This window comes from Melanotaenia boesemani, chromosome 15 (genome assembly GCF_017639745.1).
Source record: "Melanotaenia boesemani isolate fMelBoe1 chromosome 15, fMelBoe1.pri, whole genome shotgun sequence".
Classification (NCBI taxonomy): Eukaryota; Metazoa; Chordata; class Actinopteri; order Atheriniformes; family Melanotaeniidae; genus Melanotaenia; species Melanotaenia boesemani.
In genome coordinates, this window is record NC_055696.1 from 18214926 (window position 1) to 18232211 (window position 17286).

Sequence of the window (17286 nt, forward strand, 5' to 3'; positions counted from 1 at the left end):
CTAGCGTGTGGTTTGTTATATTGTGATGACAGAGAAACCTGATCCATTGCTCTCTCACAGCAAAGCTCTTCTGTAATGAAAGCTAACATGATTAGCTACTGTACATTCATGTCAATCTGCCATCTCTTCGTCTTCAGAGTCAGAACGGGCGGAAAGGGCAGGGCAGGAGCTTGTGGCCTTGCCCTGTGGGGTTATGACATGTAAATGGTCTGTCTGAGCTTGCCTTTTTCAGCCTGCCATTGATTCACAATGATTTATGCAGAAATACTAAGAAAAGCCATTTTGATCCAGTTTTTTTCTATGTTCTCTAGCGTCAGATAAATGTAACATGGACAAGTTGTTACATCCTGTAGGGACGTGTTACGGCTGACGATCATTGCCGACAGCTGGGGCTCGTTCTGCATGAAAAGGCCTGATGTCTTTTCGGACAGGCTGAATCAGATGCCTCTCAATCTCCTTCCCGTTGATTGGCTCTACAACCAGCCACTCACCTTGCAGCTCAGTGAAGTCCAGGAAATAAAGGACAGCTGCAGGGATCATTTGGAGGGGAGAGGCTGGACCAGGTGGGTTACTCCCCTCACATTTGGAGGGAGAGGCTGGGCCGTGTGAGCTGCTTCCCCTCACCTCACATCATCTGGGCAGACTTATGGTGGCGTTGCTGTGTTCCCAGTGGGGGACGTTATGATAGTCCGGTTAGGTGAGGCTTACCTTCGTGTTCCCGGTGGGGAACATTCTGGGCACCGGCTAGGTTTGAGCAGCGCTTCCTTTTGGTGTGTGATCTGCCATTTCGTTCACGTTTGTGTTCACACTTAGTTTAATGGGACTGCTGCCTTTTGTTATTTAGTTATCACGCCAAGTTAAGGGCACCCTTTTGTTTGTTAAATTTGATATGGTTCACTTGGTGGATTTCGTGTATAGTTTCTGATTTAATTTTTTTTTTTTTTTTTTACATCAGCAGTTCCACTAATCCCAACACTTGGATTTAGGTTAACTTCCTGTTTTACCTCTTATTTTATTCTCACCACAATAAAATATGTTCCAACTTTACAACTGACTGCGACTGTCTTTTGTGTTACGTCCCGCTCATACCCCTATAACGGGACGTAACACAAGTGAACAACATGAAAAAACATGATTTTTACCGGAGAGGGTCTTTAAGCCTCAGTTGTTGTAGCACATTTCCCACATCTGCACCTACTAACTTGGGAATATACAAAAATATATTTACATTTATTCAGTATATCCTCCATAAAATTACAATCCTTAATGATGCATAACAGCAGGTGAGGATCTTATATTCCAGATACATCCTGTTGTAATTTATGTTGTGTTAGTTCGTCATACTGTTAACTTTCATATTCTGGATCCAATTTTGACTCAAACATAAACTGCTGGCTTTGAAGTAACGTCATGCTTGAAAACAGTGTGTTTTACAGGCCCCCACATAAATAGATACATGAATAGTTTTCAAGCTTTGGTATCTCACAGAGTGGAGGTGGGCATTCACAAATAACCTTCACTCCTTTACCTGTCTCTTTGACATGGCTCCAGGAATTCTGCCAACTACAAAACACTTTTAACATGATTTAAAGAGCAACTAACAAACATACACACTGAAAGTGGCATGAAAAACCAAGTTGCTACCAATTATTGCAATAAATTTACTCCTTTGTACTTCCCAGACACACACAGACCTTAATTTGTTCACGCTTTACCCTGACATACAAATTGACAAATGTGTTTACCACCATTACCAAAGCTCAGCAGTACCTCTGTGTGCTCGTCAGCACAATTAGCAACAGGAGAGTAATCACAGCTCTTTACCTTACCTAGCACAGCTGTGAGCGGATAGAACACTGAACACAAATAACAACACCTAATCCAATTAGCAAACAATGAACAGTAACACAACCCGATGGTGCTAGTTAACCACAAAGTAGCTCACTGCTGACGGCATGTTGGGAGGAGCGTAAAGGTGGGTTAGAGCAGAGGAGTGCAAGTACAGACTGATAAGGGAGGAAAGAAAAGAATGTAAGGGTTGTTGCAGGACTGGTAATGATATTTTTCACATTTTATCTTTAAATGTGCAAAAGAAAAACAAACATTTTCTAAGCTACAACAAACAAAAGACTTGTGTCCCACAGTTTCTCTTAAATCATCCCTGATAGCCAGGGGTGGACTGGGACAAAAATGGCACTTTGGCCCAGAGCGGCCCATATACGATCATCCAAATCACAAATCTTTGTGCTGCCTAAAGGCCCATTTATGCTCGACGCAGAAGATGGATACGCAGACGGACGGACAGGTTTGTCCATCTCCTGTGTCTGTTATGGATGTAATTTGGTCCGTTTTTATGGAGTTTAACCAGAAATTGCGGGGGGCAGCGCTGAGCAAAGTAGCTGACATGCTACCAGTGAAAGAAACAAACCAGAGAAGAAGACGAAAAACAGAAAGAAAAGAAGAAAAGCAGAAGAATGAAGACAAGAACAACTGTCAAAACTGCGCATGAAAAAAGGACTATATACGGGTGTTTAGGGTGTGTTGGGCAGTTGGAAACAACTGACATCGGATTGCAGGAGTGAACGCTAAACTCAGTGCTGCCCACTAGTGGAGAAATTGACCTAACAACCATGGCAACATAAAAGACATTTAAAAACGGAAGTCCCTATTTACGTACATAAGTGAGCATAAATGGGCCATGATTACATGAAATCATGTTGTTAGTGAGAATCTGTGAGTTCTTCCAAAAAGTGTTATATGTCAATAAAATAAATACTTCATCACAGCAATTAATAATACATCAGCATCCATCCTAAAAAAATCTTAGTGTTTTATTTCTGTATGTTGTCCACAAACACCTACATAGAAACTGCCTCAATGTATTTAATTATCAGCCCAGAACCAATGACAAATAGGCTAATAAAGAAAATCAGAAAGTTGCGGACTCACTGTTAATGTTGATGAATGATGGTTAAAAATCATGTTCTCACCTTCAATGGGATGATATAGATCAGGAAGATATAAAAGAACTAAACTTAAAACTGTTTTAACCAGTGAACACAACCAGTTAACCAGCTCTTCTCCTGCTGGAAACACTGACGTCAAAAACTACTTACATAAATGTAAGGAGACAAACTAAGGTGGTGATGAAACAGCTGTTTTATTGATGTGTTGTTATCATCTCATAGCTTTGTAAACCACAGTGTGTTCACTGCTATTATGGATCAAACTTGCTGGGTTTAATGGGTTTCATTAGTCAGAACAGAACCTCAGTGTAAAAGCAGTGCAGCTTACCATCATCATCATCATCATAATCATCATCATCATCCGCTGCAGCTATCAATCATTTTTGAAAATTTGTCCTTTTTTATTTCTTTTTGAATCATGCATGTTCTTTGCAATCCTTCTCCATTTTCTCTCCTCGCGGTTCTTACAGGTAGCTGCATGCACTGGCACAGAGCAAAAGGAGCTTCAGCCTGGTGTCAGTTAATAAAAGAATCAATGAGCTGCAGACGAACGTGTTTTATGGACCAGTGGTCAAGAAAGAAAGTTCTGAGTGGGCTGGCCCAGTGTTAGTTGGGCCGCTGATCTTCTAAGTTTTATGGACCAGTCAGATCCATAAATAGTGTCGGTCTAAACAACACGCTGGCCTACTGAGAAAATATGCCCGGTGGGCAGTCCATCCCTGCTGATAGCTGAAATAAAAGTCTGGCGCTTGCTCTGCTTATTGAATTTAAAGGTCTGACCACATATAAGATTAAATAACTTTTATCTGGCTTTTTGAAATTGGGATTTTAAGTTTCCGTATAGATAAAATTCAAGTTTATTGTCCAATCCAACATTTGGTACCATTGGCACATATTATATAATTCAAAATTAAATGCAAATTTATATTTCATTTAGTTTTCACTTTTAACCAACAACCTTTTACACAAAAACTCATAGTTAGATAGAATATAGATTTCACTGACTTTGAAACGACCAAATCTAGCAGTAGCTTCAAAGCTGAAACTCCATAGATGACAAAAGGTGCAGTGTGTAACAAAATTAACAGTAAATGACTTTTTTTTTGTTAATATAATCACTTTACTAAAATAACTGTTGTGTTTTATTCACTTAGAATGACCCATTCATATCTATTTGCCTTGGTTCCACATATGTGCCATATGTGTTTACTGGTATTGAGTCCACTCACAGATGAAAACATGTTTAGGTCAGAAAGAAATTTGGCCATTGACAACCACTATCCATTCACAACTGTGTTTGGTATTTGAATTATTTTGTATGCCGATTTTTGCCATTAGAAGTCAGTAAATCTTACACTGTATGGTTAAAGCACAGATTGACAATATTTGATCAAATAATGCAAAATAGATATCGGTATCAATCATCATCCATAATGTTGACAGTATATTAAATCACATACATTATGTAGCATTTTGGGTTACATAGTAGCAGAAATGTCTCAATCGTATATTTTTCACAGTGTAATTATCTGAACATGAGATGTTTCTGTGACATTTTAACAATTTATTTACATTTAAAAATACTGAGTCTCTTCCTCAAAGTCCTCCACATTGTATCAACAAGTTTCAACTGTGGCAGGGAATAAATGGGATTATAGGAACTCTAACATTTTTAATAGTTTCTTTAGCATGCTGCAAAGAAGTAAGATAAGGCTAGGGGTATTCAGTTTATTGCAATCTCTTGCTTTGCTTTTAGTTATCTTTACTTGCTGACTGTAAAGAATTTGTCATGATAACACATACAGAAGACATGAAACAAAGCATCTGGGATCCCTGGCCTCATCAGAGCCTTACATTAAAGGATCAGACAAGAACAAGTAAAGATAAAGTAACTCAATTTCCATCCACAGATTTCTATGTGATACTGTCTAAACTAAGTCAATGTGATAGCTAGTGCATGCTGTGGTCAGGTGTGGGACTGTGGAAACCTAAATCAGGCTTAGATGAGAGAAAGGATATGACAAAGATTAGAGGGGAGGAAGGAGACACTAGGAAACGAGTGGATGATTAAAAAGGATATGACATGAAAAAGGGTGAGGCTGGAGAATAAAAGGGAGGACATGAGTGGCATTGACTAAGAAATGGTGGATAGGTAATTAGCTCAGAAGAGAAAAATTCAGTGACTGAAGAAAAGAAAATAAGAAGGGTAAAAAAAAGACTGAAAAGATTTAGTGTTAATGAGCAGTGGATTGTCAGGTAGTCCCTTGATACCCTATCTAGTGATGTTTCTTTTGAATGGTTGAACGTCTGCCCACACTGTGCCTAATGAACATCTGAAGTTTGTTAAATCCTAAATATTGTGGTGAAAGACCCTCTTTTTAGACTAAAGAAGGGTTAAATGACTTCAAGGCTAAAGCATGCTTTGATACATGCATTTTAATACACTAAAGTCTTAACTATTTCTTATAATGAGAGTAATTTTACATTATGAAGCTTTTTTTCATGGAGCAGAGAATGCAGCAGGGCCCAGGACAGATCCAATGTACTTGCCCCTTGCCTGTTTGTTTGATGCATTATAAAGGTAAACCATGGCAGAACAGATCTGGGAAGACTGGTACCACGGCAGCCCCCAACACCCCAGCAACCACCTCACAACATACTCTAAACACGCAAGAGCAGTGAGGCAAGGACAGAAGCTTACAAGAAGAAAATTTCCAAGTGTACTCAAATATTCAAGGTTTTCTTTTTTTGTGTGCCTTGGAGGCACACATACAATAGAAAAGACAGCACAAAAATTAAGCTTAAATGTTCAAGTAAGGCTAGAATGTATATTACACAGGGAGAATATTGCACTAAGAGGCCTTGTAAGGGTGTTCAATTGTTCATGAGGGAAATAGCCTGAGGTGACAAAGTTACTCTTGTGCTCTTGTTCTGGTGCCCAGGGCTCTACTTGGAAACCCAAAGGATCAACGAATTTGTAGCCTGGGTGAGAATGGTCTAAAATGATTTATTCTCTTTTCTTCATTGTGAAAAAAGGTTGGTCTTAGGGTGTAGCAGGAGAGCATAGATAGATAATCCTCTCAGCAGACAAAACCATCTGTTGTAGACTTGTCTTGTCCAATTTGCAGACTGAATCCAGCTAAATAGTAAATTAGGTGAATTGACTGAGCGACAGCTGACTAAAACCACTGCAGTTTGCAATTCTTTAGCTGTCCAGACAGATAAGGACTCCTACAGAGATAAGAGTTAGTTTTGATTGCTGGAGTTGTGGGATCATGGTCTTAAACTGAAGTTCACAGCAATATCTGTGGATAGCAAAGATAGAGGAGTGTTTAAAGAAAGAAAAGGCTTTGCTATGCTCCAGTGATCTATTAAAAGCTGGTCAGAGCAGACTTTTGTAGTAGGTGCTAACATTCCCCATGCTTGGTGCCTTCCTGATATTCTGTTTCTGGGAGGTCTGACAGACAACCTCCTTACAGATCTGAGAGCAGTTTGAGTCAGGCTTTTGGACAGTAACACAGATTAAGATCGACAGCCATTTGGTGGTTCTTTGTAGTACAAAGAAATACTGTAGTTAGAGACAAGTAATTTCAAGAGGCCAGCAAATGTAGGGAGTATCTTTACATTTTGACTGGCCACAGATGCCACCCCAGTTGTAGAATTAAATAGGAAAGTTGTGCAACGTAATAGTAAAAGAGTTAATTTCCCTTTTTGGGTATTGTCAATAGCAGTCAGACCACCTTTTAAAGAAAGAAAATTGTACATTTTTCATCTGTTGAGAGCTGCAACTGCAGCTGAAGGTAAGTTTAGAACTATTTCTTTTCAAACCAACTCAAACCAAACCAAGTAAGATGTTAAGTACATTTAACATGATTGATTAAGAGTATCAGTAGTAGTAGTACTAGTAGTAGTACTACTAGTAGTAGTAGTGGTTTACTGGAGTCCGGGTTGTCCTGCCCTGTGGGGGGGTGTCCATGGATCTACACCTTGGGTTTGGAGGATAGCCAAGTCAAGCCAACTTTATTTATAAAAGCACTTTACAACAGCAGCCACTGAACAAAGTGCTAAACATAAAAATAATTAAAACATTAAAACAATAAATAGCATCCAATAAAAGTAATATAGAGGTCTCCGGGGCACTTGGCCATGGCATTGTTGCTTTGTCAGGCTCATGTAACCTTGTGTTCTGTTCTCGACTCTCACTAGGGAGGCCAGTGCCTGAGGTTGGCGGCAGGGCACGCTCCCTGGCCATGAGGTTCTCTGATTATGGCCTTCCTCTGCCTCCTTCTGAGTGCTGCTTTGGCTGTATCCTCGTCGGTTGTTTCCCAGTACTGAGGACACTGTCTATTTCTCAAAGGAGGTGCAAAATCCTAATTACAAAATCCCTTTACACAACACACCCCTTATTATTTGCAAACACAAGTATAGTTGGCTTTTTTGTGGTTGTTGTTGATAATGGTTTTTACAGTTCGTCTTCCTACAGGCCAATGATGGTTTCCGTTTCTTTAGTGGAGTAGGAGCTGATTGTCCCATTTTTCTGTTTTGTTCTCATTGCACAGTTTTTTGTTTTTTTTTTACTGTCTGTTTTACGTGTTCCTTGGGTCCACCATTAATATGTAAATTCAGCAATAAACAAATTAAAAAGTAAATATGAACAAAGCTTTATTTTATTTATATCTATGAAACTCCTTTTGGCAAACACAAATTTGTTCAGCACAACATGACTGTGGAACCATCATTCTACTGTCATGATGCTGGACAGGACAAGAAAAAACAAGTTTCCATGCCCAATGATCCAACTGTCGGCCAAGGTTTAAATATGCCCCATAAATGTTGGAACTGACTTTTGATTTAGATATTTTAACTAATTCATTTTAATACATTTTTGTATTTTAAATATTATTTGTACATTTTTTTAATTAGTTATTATGAATCACAATAAATAACATGAATTGTGTTAATGGATGTTAAAGTAAATTAAATTTGATGCATAAAAATATACATATATACAGATATGTATTCTAAAAAGATCCAAATTTAAATATACTAAAAGAAATTAAACATGCATTTGTGAAATGTTTTGCAGCACAAACTTTCTCTTATAGGTTGCATGTTTGTAGGAATCTGTTTTCTCATTAAAAGGTTAAACAAGTTAAGCTGGGTGCGCACAAAAACATTATCAGGCTCTTTTTGTCCTGATTTCCCCCCTTCTTGACCAAGGTCAGCAAACGCCCGATTATCTTAAGTCTTGTTAGATTATCCTATAAAATTTTCATTTGGTCTGAGGTGTGTTAAGAGGAAATTCATCCAAACAATTGGATCTGAAATAGGTCTCAGCAGATCTTGGAGCAGTTCATTTGCTCACATCCATAAGTCCATTAAATTTTTTATTTTATTTATTTATCTTATTTAATGAAGACAATGTACATTAATGAACACTAACACTGTAAATATGCCAGATTTAGCTAAAAGCTGTTTCCATCCGTAGTCCTCAGACAAGACATACAACAACAGATATAATTTACAATATACAATACACAAAAAACAATCAACAAACAATATATCACACACATTAAACGTTGACTGGATTTGAACCATTTTTTGAGTTCTTTTTTAAAAGCTATAAGGGTGGAGCTGTCTCGTTTAGAAGTTGGAAGACTATTCCAGTTCATGCAACCCTTAACAGCAATGGTATTTTGTCCTGTGGCAGTCCGTCTAAATGGAGCCTCACAGTCCCCTCTGAAGGCAGATCTGGTCCTGAGGTTACTGTCTCTACATCCGATAAATTCCTCCAGGGGAGGGGGGTCTAAGCCATGAAGAGATTTGCAGATGAGGCAGGCATGTTAAAAAGTTTTTAAATTTTCAAAACTTAAAAGATTGTATTTCAATAAAATTTCACAGTGATGAGTTGAATATGGCTTTTTAATGAACACCTTGATGGCTTTTATAAAGTTGTGCTATAGGTTTTAGTACTGTGGTGCAAAAGTTTACTGGTGCAGATTCTCAATAATCCAGTAAAAACATGTCCTTGATTCTTTCAGCATCCTCCACGTCCGATTAATTTGACTGAACTGTTTCTATAAAAATAGATTGTTTATGCGTTAAATCAATTACATCAGAAACATGAAAATGATCGGTTCAGTCAAAACAGTATGTCTGCATGTCTGGTGGGCCATATAATGTGCTATGTATAAGTAGTTTATATGGAAGATTTAGTTTATTAAAACATCCAACGAATAGTAATGAAGATTTAGTCTATTATTTGATCAGCAGGTTGTTGATCTCAGCTCTCATGCAAGCTTGAAAAAGAATGTAAACTGAATAAATAAGCACAACTCTTGAAATTTAATAAAAAATGCTTTATTAATCCCAGACGGAAATTGCAATGTTGTAGTAGAGTTTTTATTTTCTCATTTCTTTTTTAACAATAATAATCAATTTGTATAAGAAGATGATGATATCTTTTTTCAAAGGGCGATGGCTGCTATTTTCAACAATCAGCTCCAGTGGCTCCAGAGTTATTCCTAGCACAGAACCAGCTTCCAGCTTGTTCAATCTCTTGTATCTTGTGTATATATATATATATATATATATATATATACATATTCAAAGCCACTGACCCTTTCCTTTTTTAAATGATAAGAATGACATGAAACATTGTAAAGCACAGCCTCTGAGCTTTGTCTGTTAGGATTGGTTTATATAAATTTTAACTTACTTAATTTGAAAAACCTGTTATTTCTTAATATAAGCAACTACAACTAGGTACAGTTTGGATATCTGAAATGGTCTTAATACATTTGAATATCAACTTCTTTTAATTATGTTGTGGTGGTATTTAGCTTTATAATTACAGGAATTAATAATCAAAAACCAAAATTGTAAACATGCTTTATTTTAGATTAATTATTATTTATTGCACAATTTAGATGGCAAAGTTTCAAAATGACAAATAGTTCATACTCTACAAAAATAAACACGAATCCATCCATCATCTGCATTCCCAGTGAGAGGTCATCAGTTATGAAAATTCTTTTCAGTGATTAGAAAATGGACTTGAGAGCATGTGACATGGGTCAAAAGCATTTCATGGTTAAAATCTGCGAGTTGGCAATCCTGTCAGTTGCTAAATTGCATGTAAAAAGATCTGTCTGATTAATTTACTTTGCAAGCATCCAATCTCTGCAGCCAAATCCTGCCTGACCCATGAGCTAACGTTTGGTGGCTGGACTGACAAAGTGTTATCTGATGTTGTCAGAATCAGTTTGACCTAACAGAGCCAGCACAAATCATTCTTCCAGCTAAATTGGTATTAACTAGAGGCAGTTGGCCAAGTTTTCTTCAACAAACATTTAATCGCCTTGTTCTATTTTAAATAATCAAAGTTAAGCTTAATGGCATGACTCCTGTGTGAGTTGATTTGAGATAGCAGCTAAAGCTTTCTGCATGGTGTTCCACAATTAACTGATGCATCAGTTTAACTTTGAGTATCTTGTAGTTCCATACAGAACTTTCCAACAGTATCTTTATACAGCTGGGGGATAAAAACAGCTTGGACAGTTTGAGCATATCAAGCACACAAACAAACAGACAGAAATCAGCTCACGCAACACGTCACGTCATGCTGGCTCTTCATCTTTTCATGCTCTAACAGCATTGTTACAGTTCCTGCTGTGTATACACAGAGAGCCTAATCTAATCCCTTTTATAGTTTGGATGCAGTGTATCTGATGTGCTACATTTTCATAGCAATGCATGCTGAGACCACCAGAACGCCAGTGTGTAAACAGACCTGTTTCTCCTTCCTCAGCCTCAGGCTCTGTACTCTAATCACATTTCCAGAGAAAAGAGGCTGGAACGGGAGGAGCAATAATTTGCAGCAGGTGTCTGATTAATGCTGCAGCCTGTTTCTTGTTGTTGGGAAGGAGAAAAAAAAATCTTTGAAAACAGCAGATTTTGAAATGTAGATATCCAGTAACATGGCATTGAATTCTGAGAGTTATTTTCATATTAATGGCTTGCTGTTACAGCAAGGGCGGTGCTAAAGATAGGCCCCCTACTCAGATTTTCTTTTTCCTCATGAAGACCTGCTATGTTTATGAAATAAGCAACATCTTGTTCCATCTGCTTCCCTTTTGCTAAGCTGATTGTTACTATTGCTTCCAAAAAAACTGCTGCTGAAACTAAAACACCAAATAATATAAATAATACAGTTAAAGAAATAGAAATAGGCTCTTTGTGCTCTCATCCAAAAGTAAATTTGTAGTCTAATCAGATGTATAAATGAATTTGTATTCAAGTTAGAAAACTTTGAATGGTCGTTATGGTAAATTCTATCAGGTAATGTGATTTTGATCTTACTGGATTTTGGAGGTTTACTTTGAAAAACTGGTGCAACAAAGTCAAATGTTCAGACTTCCTTCTTCTTTATGTTTATTTGCAAAAATAAGGATTATTATTAACTGGAAATGCTTAAAACCAATTGAAATACCAGGCCAATGTTAGTGCGGGTTATGTCCCTTTCTTTATCTGACAACTTCTTCACCAATGACTGTTGGTTTTTTTTGAGGTAATGTCAGATCCCGGTCTTCTTCAGGTGAACGTTTTGTTCTCCACCATTTCACTTTTAAAATATGTGCTGTCACTGGTTGTAGCTTCTATAGGGAGGGAAGGACGAGAGAGGAGGCAACTTACATGAACATACATGAACGAGCAGCTGAGAAACACGGGGCTGGAGATCAACTAAGAGATGGTGTGTGACATCAGGCTATACTCCAGAAGAAATTAGACCTCTAGTTCTTCACATAGCCATTTTTGAATTCCTTCAATCTAAAAATGATGAATTTCCGCTTTTTGCCCCTTCAACAAATGTCATAAATGTTCCCTTTCCTGTGACTCCAAACTATTCAAATAAACCTTGTGGTTGCAGAGATATACTCATTTTATTATGGACGTAATTTTTGAGCAGAAACCTTAAACAGGCACATGGCTCAAAGGGATAAATATGATCATTACGAATCTTTCAAACATCTTTGTAGATAATATTGAATAGTTTGTTTATTATAAGAATGGCAGACAATATATTTATACTGAACTATGTGAAACATTGTCTGCAGATTTAATACAGCTTAAACTTTAATACTGTATACTGATACAACCTTCTGTCTTATAAATTATGGGGAAAATGCAGTAGGAGTTTTATTTACACCAGGGAATATTGTTAAGACATAATTACCATGTTGCTGACCTAGTATTTGTTTCTGTACCATCAAGGTCACAAGACTGCATGAGAGTGCAGTAGTGTGTGTTAAAGAGACAGATAATTATAGTTTAAAGAACCAGCCAACTGGTGAAGTGACAAGCTGCATCACTGGAAATTATAACTGCAGTATTGAAGTGGAGTTAGAACACATAAAGGGTGGGTTGAAGGCAGGAAGAGGAAAATACAAGGAGCAAAGAAAACAAGAAGGAGACTAAAAGTATGTAGTGAAAAAAATCTTGTTAATAAAGCTTAGAGCTTCTAGCGACAGTGCTTGTCTCCTATATGGTATAATGGTCATTTTAAGTTGGAGTGGGAGTTAGAGAGTGGAGTCAGCTAGCAGATGTTAGTGTCATCTAATCCAGATGGGACCAACATTTTACCTCATCAGTAAAACCCAGTATGAGGTCTGCAGGGAGGCAGAACACTGACAAGAATGAGAGAAGTAAAGAAAGAAAAAAAGAAAAAAGAGGAGCAAGAATATAAGTGAATGGAATCGGGAGAAATGACAGGAAGGGAAAAAAGACAGCAAGGCAGTATGAAGGCAAGAATGACAGGGAAAATGAGTCAAGTGGTGTATATCCCTCTGCCTCAATGCCAAGAGCATGAGCAAGCAGTGCCAGGCTCTCAGCCTTCTTGACAGTCTCTCTCTTTTACAGATTGGGGGTCAGCTCAGTTTCCATTCATTCAGAACATGTCCTTCACACAAACAAGGATTTTCATCTCTGAGCAAAAATGACATTTTGTTCGAAAGTTGATCAAATCTGGACAAATTACAATTTGAGAAATGTTTTGAAACTGCAGACAAACTAAAGCATGTGAGGGGTTTTGTAACACTCGGGGTATTTTGTCCAATTTTAAGTAATTATCTTGAAGTTAGTTGAACTTTTCCTGTTGCTGATCTGTAACATGGAAGTTGCAGATTTAATACTGCATTCATCACAGTTCTCATAGGTCTTAATTAATTAACTAAATCTGAGTTTGGGAATGAATCAGTGAATGTATAAACATCAGATCAGACCCTAAATGAGCTAGATGTTTTTTTTCTTCCAAGCCAGTCCAGGACATAGATCTACCCAAGCATTCATTGCTGATTCTGACCATCTTTGATTCAAATATATGCTATTTCAGCACATAAATAGCCCTCATTAACCCCGTACACACAGTTAACAGCTTGACAGACTTCATGTACAAAGAGTATTACAGGGTGTGCTTCATCACCAGTAAATTCAGTGAGAATAGTGGTTTTGTCTTGAGTGCTGCATGAGTAAGCTTGTTGGGCTATTTAAGTAATGAGATCTGTGTCAGAACTCAAGTAGCCTGATGCTATTCAAACACAGCGTTTCAGCTTAGAGCCAGACGATGAGATGCAAGGAGCCCTCTGATCAGTTCATCTTGTGCATTGCATCAGAATGGACTGAGTAAGGTTAACAAATTGTGTAGCACTTTCAGGCCCAGACTGGCCCACGGGAGAAACGGGACAATTTCCAGTGGTCTGGACCCGAAAGTGGCCTGCTTTAAAAAAAAAAATAATAATGGTGCATTACATTGGTGTGGCTGATTGGTCTGCCTGGCACTGACACCCGTGCACAGACTAAATCATTTGTGCTCGTCAGTTGTCACTAAAAGTGATGATTGGTAAAAAGAGACATTAAATTATATATTTTTTTTTAATGATCAACATCAACAAAGCGTACAGAGGCAGACCAGCTGAGGTTCCTAGAAATCTGGTGGTGAAATGGACTCAGAATAAAAAGATGAAAGGGGGAAGAGAGTTGAGGAGGGGATGGCAAAAGTCAGAACATTACAGATTTCTTAAAATCATCAGCAGCAGTGACATCACGTGAGTTCACTGTTTAATAAATGAGTGAAAGAGGTGCGATGGCAGGTGTGATACAAGCTGCAAACTTTTATCTGAACATAAGATGACATGCAGTATATTTCACCAAACATGGCATTGTGCATTATGAACAAACATCTCCTTTTTGGACTCGCCTGTCCAAGGGACATCGTTCCAGATGTGTTGAGGTTCATTCAAACAAAACTTTGCAAAGCTAAGCTGTGTTATCCTGCTCTTACTAGAGTGAAGATATTCTCTATATGCAGTGAAAGTTTGTGTGTGTACCCTATATATAGTGTTTAGTATATTACATGTGAACTTGCTCATAGCCCACACGAATGTTAAATGTTTACAGAGACTACTTCTAATGGTGATTAAAAAAAGTTCAATAGATTAAAACTTGATGCCACAGAATATCAACAATGTGCACAAAATGTATATGTATCATATAAAACTGCTCCTGGGGTGAAATTTTACTTATATACAATACGATGATGTTATGCTATCTTTATTTCTTTTCTCCATAAAAGCACACAATGAAAAATGTCTATTACCACAGGTCCAGGGCTATTGTTCCAAAAGAAAAAAGGGGGGAAAAAACAAGACCTGTACAAGAAATATTCTTTTTTCTTTGTTAGAAAAGCTGCAGAGTAAGTGCACAGCGGGGTCAGAATCTGCTGGTTGACCTGTATTATCCCTGATTATAAGTCTCTTCCCCAGCTGAGGCAAGCAGCATGTATCATTCTTTGGTCCAACAATTGGACTGTGCTCTGCAGAGTTGCATTACATTCAGTTACCACTTCTTTTGGTTTGTCCTTGGTAAAGCCAACAATTGGCTTTAAGAACATAAATTGAAAGAAGATAGAGACATCAGAGATTTTTTTCAGCCTGTACAGTGGAAATGCTGCAAATTAAGAGTAAAGTACTGGAGGTGTAACCAATGCAGAACATTGAAACCTGTTTCATTAGGCCTACTTCCTTTCTTCAATTTAAACAGCTAATTATTTAAAAATTCCAGTCTTCAGGATATTATGAGTGATTTGATGTTGTGTGCAGCTGGTGGCAACAGCAGATTGATATTTCAAGAGCCTTTTGTCTCTACCATGCTTTAAAAAAATCAATTTGCTGGATCCTGATTATTTGGAGATGTGGATGGTTTGGTTCTTTAAACCCTCCATGAGTCTGATACAGTTGGATTCAAATATCAAGACCAACTGTGCATAAATAACAAGGTTATGTCTGTTTAAGCTTAGGTGTAATTCAGTTTAAATACAACATTAAGTAAAATAAAGATACTTTAACTGTATACATATATATTAGAAAATGATACCACTCTGAGTTGTATGAAATATTTATGGGCATTTTTTCCAGCAGAAGATCAGCCATCTGTCAGTGTGAATTGGGTGCACTTTTAGAAATCAATTTCTAACCTGTCTGCCTGCTTGCTAACTTTTTGCACTTTTAACAGATGTTTTGCTGTGACAACTTCAAGTGTTTGTGCAGTCAGCAGCAGCTACAAAGTACCAGATTCACACCACTTTGTAAGCCTCTTCTTTTTTTATTGTCATTCTAAACACAAGTTTAAATTATTTTTCTTTAGCAGAACAATAATCAACAGCAGCTTTTCTAGTTCACCTGCAACGGCAGAGTTTGTTTCTCTGCAATTTGAAATAAACGTAATTTTTGATCAAAGTTTTGCAAACACAATTTCTGTGTTTTGAGCTGTTAACATGAACAGAAGACACTTAATGACTTTATGTCATACCCCCAGTAGCTGCAGGTGACTATTTTTTCTGAAAATCTACATTGTGTGGTGGGTATTTGTCATCGGTTACTTGTTAAATTATTGTATACATTTTTGCCTAAATAATGTCTCTTAAAAGACAATAAAGAGTTGATTCAATTAGTTCAGAAAAACTAAGCACTTTTTAGTAATGCAAGTGTGTTCTTTGCTCATGTTTTCGTCTTTTATTTCCAACAATAGTTGTAGCTATTTTTCTAGTTGCCCAACATACAATATACAGACAGAAAGCAATTTGTTGGCATCCTTTTGTCTTTGAGAGACAGTGGTTTTTCTCAATTTGCACCTCATCGAATATCTAAATAGTCCAATTTTTTTAATTAGTCTCTGTTGCATATGCTGCAGATGAATACTGATGCCTGCTGAGGCTGCAGTTCCTTTTCTTTCCCACTTACTACATTAAACAATAAATATTACAAGGTTAAACCAGAGAGAAGCAGAGATATGTGGCAAACACCTGCATCATCTGTTTAACTTGAAATATAAAAACCTAATTGAACATAAGCCTCCAGAGGAAAAAAAAAAACAGTTTTAACTTCAAAATAAGTAATTTGAGCCTAATACCCAAATTGCACATCTCCCAAACACCATTCCTTCAAGCTTGAATTGGAATAAGTGGGTTTGGAAAGTCAATAAATGAATGGATGAATGAAAAACCATTCCACACAAACTGCTCTATAATTTCTTCATATTCAACATTTTAAATTTTTAATTCATACCACTGACCTATAAAGTGTCTCTTGCTCCCAGAGAACTTCTGCACTTGCAATAAAGATACACTCATTTTTAATCTAAAGTGCAACAGCCTAACATGAGTAGAAGGGGTTGAAGTGGGACTCAAACTGTTTTACAATGACCGGCTCTGCTGTGGGATCTGGGGCATAATCAGTGCTCTGCCTGCTGCAATATTTAAATGACTATAAAATGTCATTGTTGCAAAAAGACAAATTATTTCACCCTCTTACTGCAAAACGTTTAACCCTGTTCTCATTGCAAATGTTAAATGTTCTGCTGAATAAAAACAGATACTGTGGTTATGAAGATTTTTGGAATGAATATATGCATCTCCAACAACCTTGAAGTTTATCGAACAGAAATAGTTATTTAAAAAGAGAAATATTTTTCGTTTCCTCAACCATACTGATGATTTAAAGTTTAATGGAATGAAATTGTGTGGGGAACATCAGCCATTGCCAGAAAAAAAAAAAAAAAAAAAGAACTGGGTCATACTGTAATCAAAATCTAAGTGGGATAAGGGACTTCATGAATCATGCAGAAACTATGGAGTCAAGCCTTACTATTCATTGAATATGTTGCCGTTATCACATATCCCTGGACAGACTGTTGGGGGGATGTTTATGAACTGTTCATGTGTGTTGATGCATGTTAATGTGCATCCAACATTTTGCACAATGGCCAG

The 17286-nt window shown here is 37.3% G+C and overlaps 1 long non-coding RNA gene across 1 annotated transcript; it reads left to right on the forward strand.

Moving 5' to 3' along the window:
• Nucleotides 1-585: 585 nt before the first annotated feature.
• LOC121654897 lies at nucleotides 586-15285 on the forward strand. Its single transcript, XR_006013042.1, has 3 exons — nucleotides 586-662; nucleotides 14338-14344; nucleotides 15275-15285. It is a non-coding gene; the product is annotated as an uncharacterized LOC121654897 (long non-coding RNA).
• Nucleotides 15286-17286: the final 2001 nt, after the last annotated feature.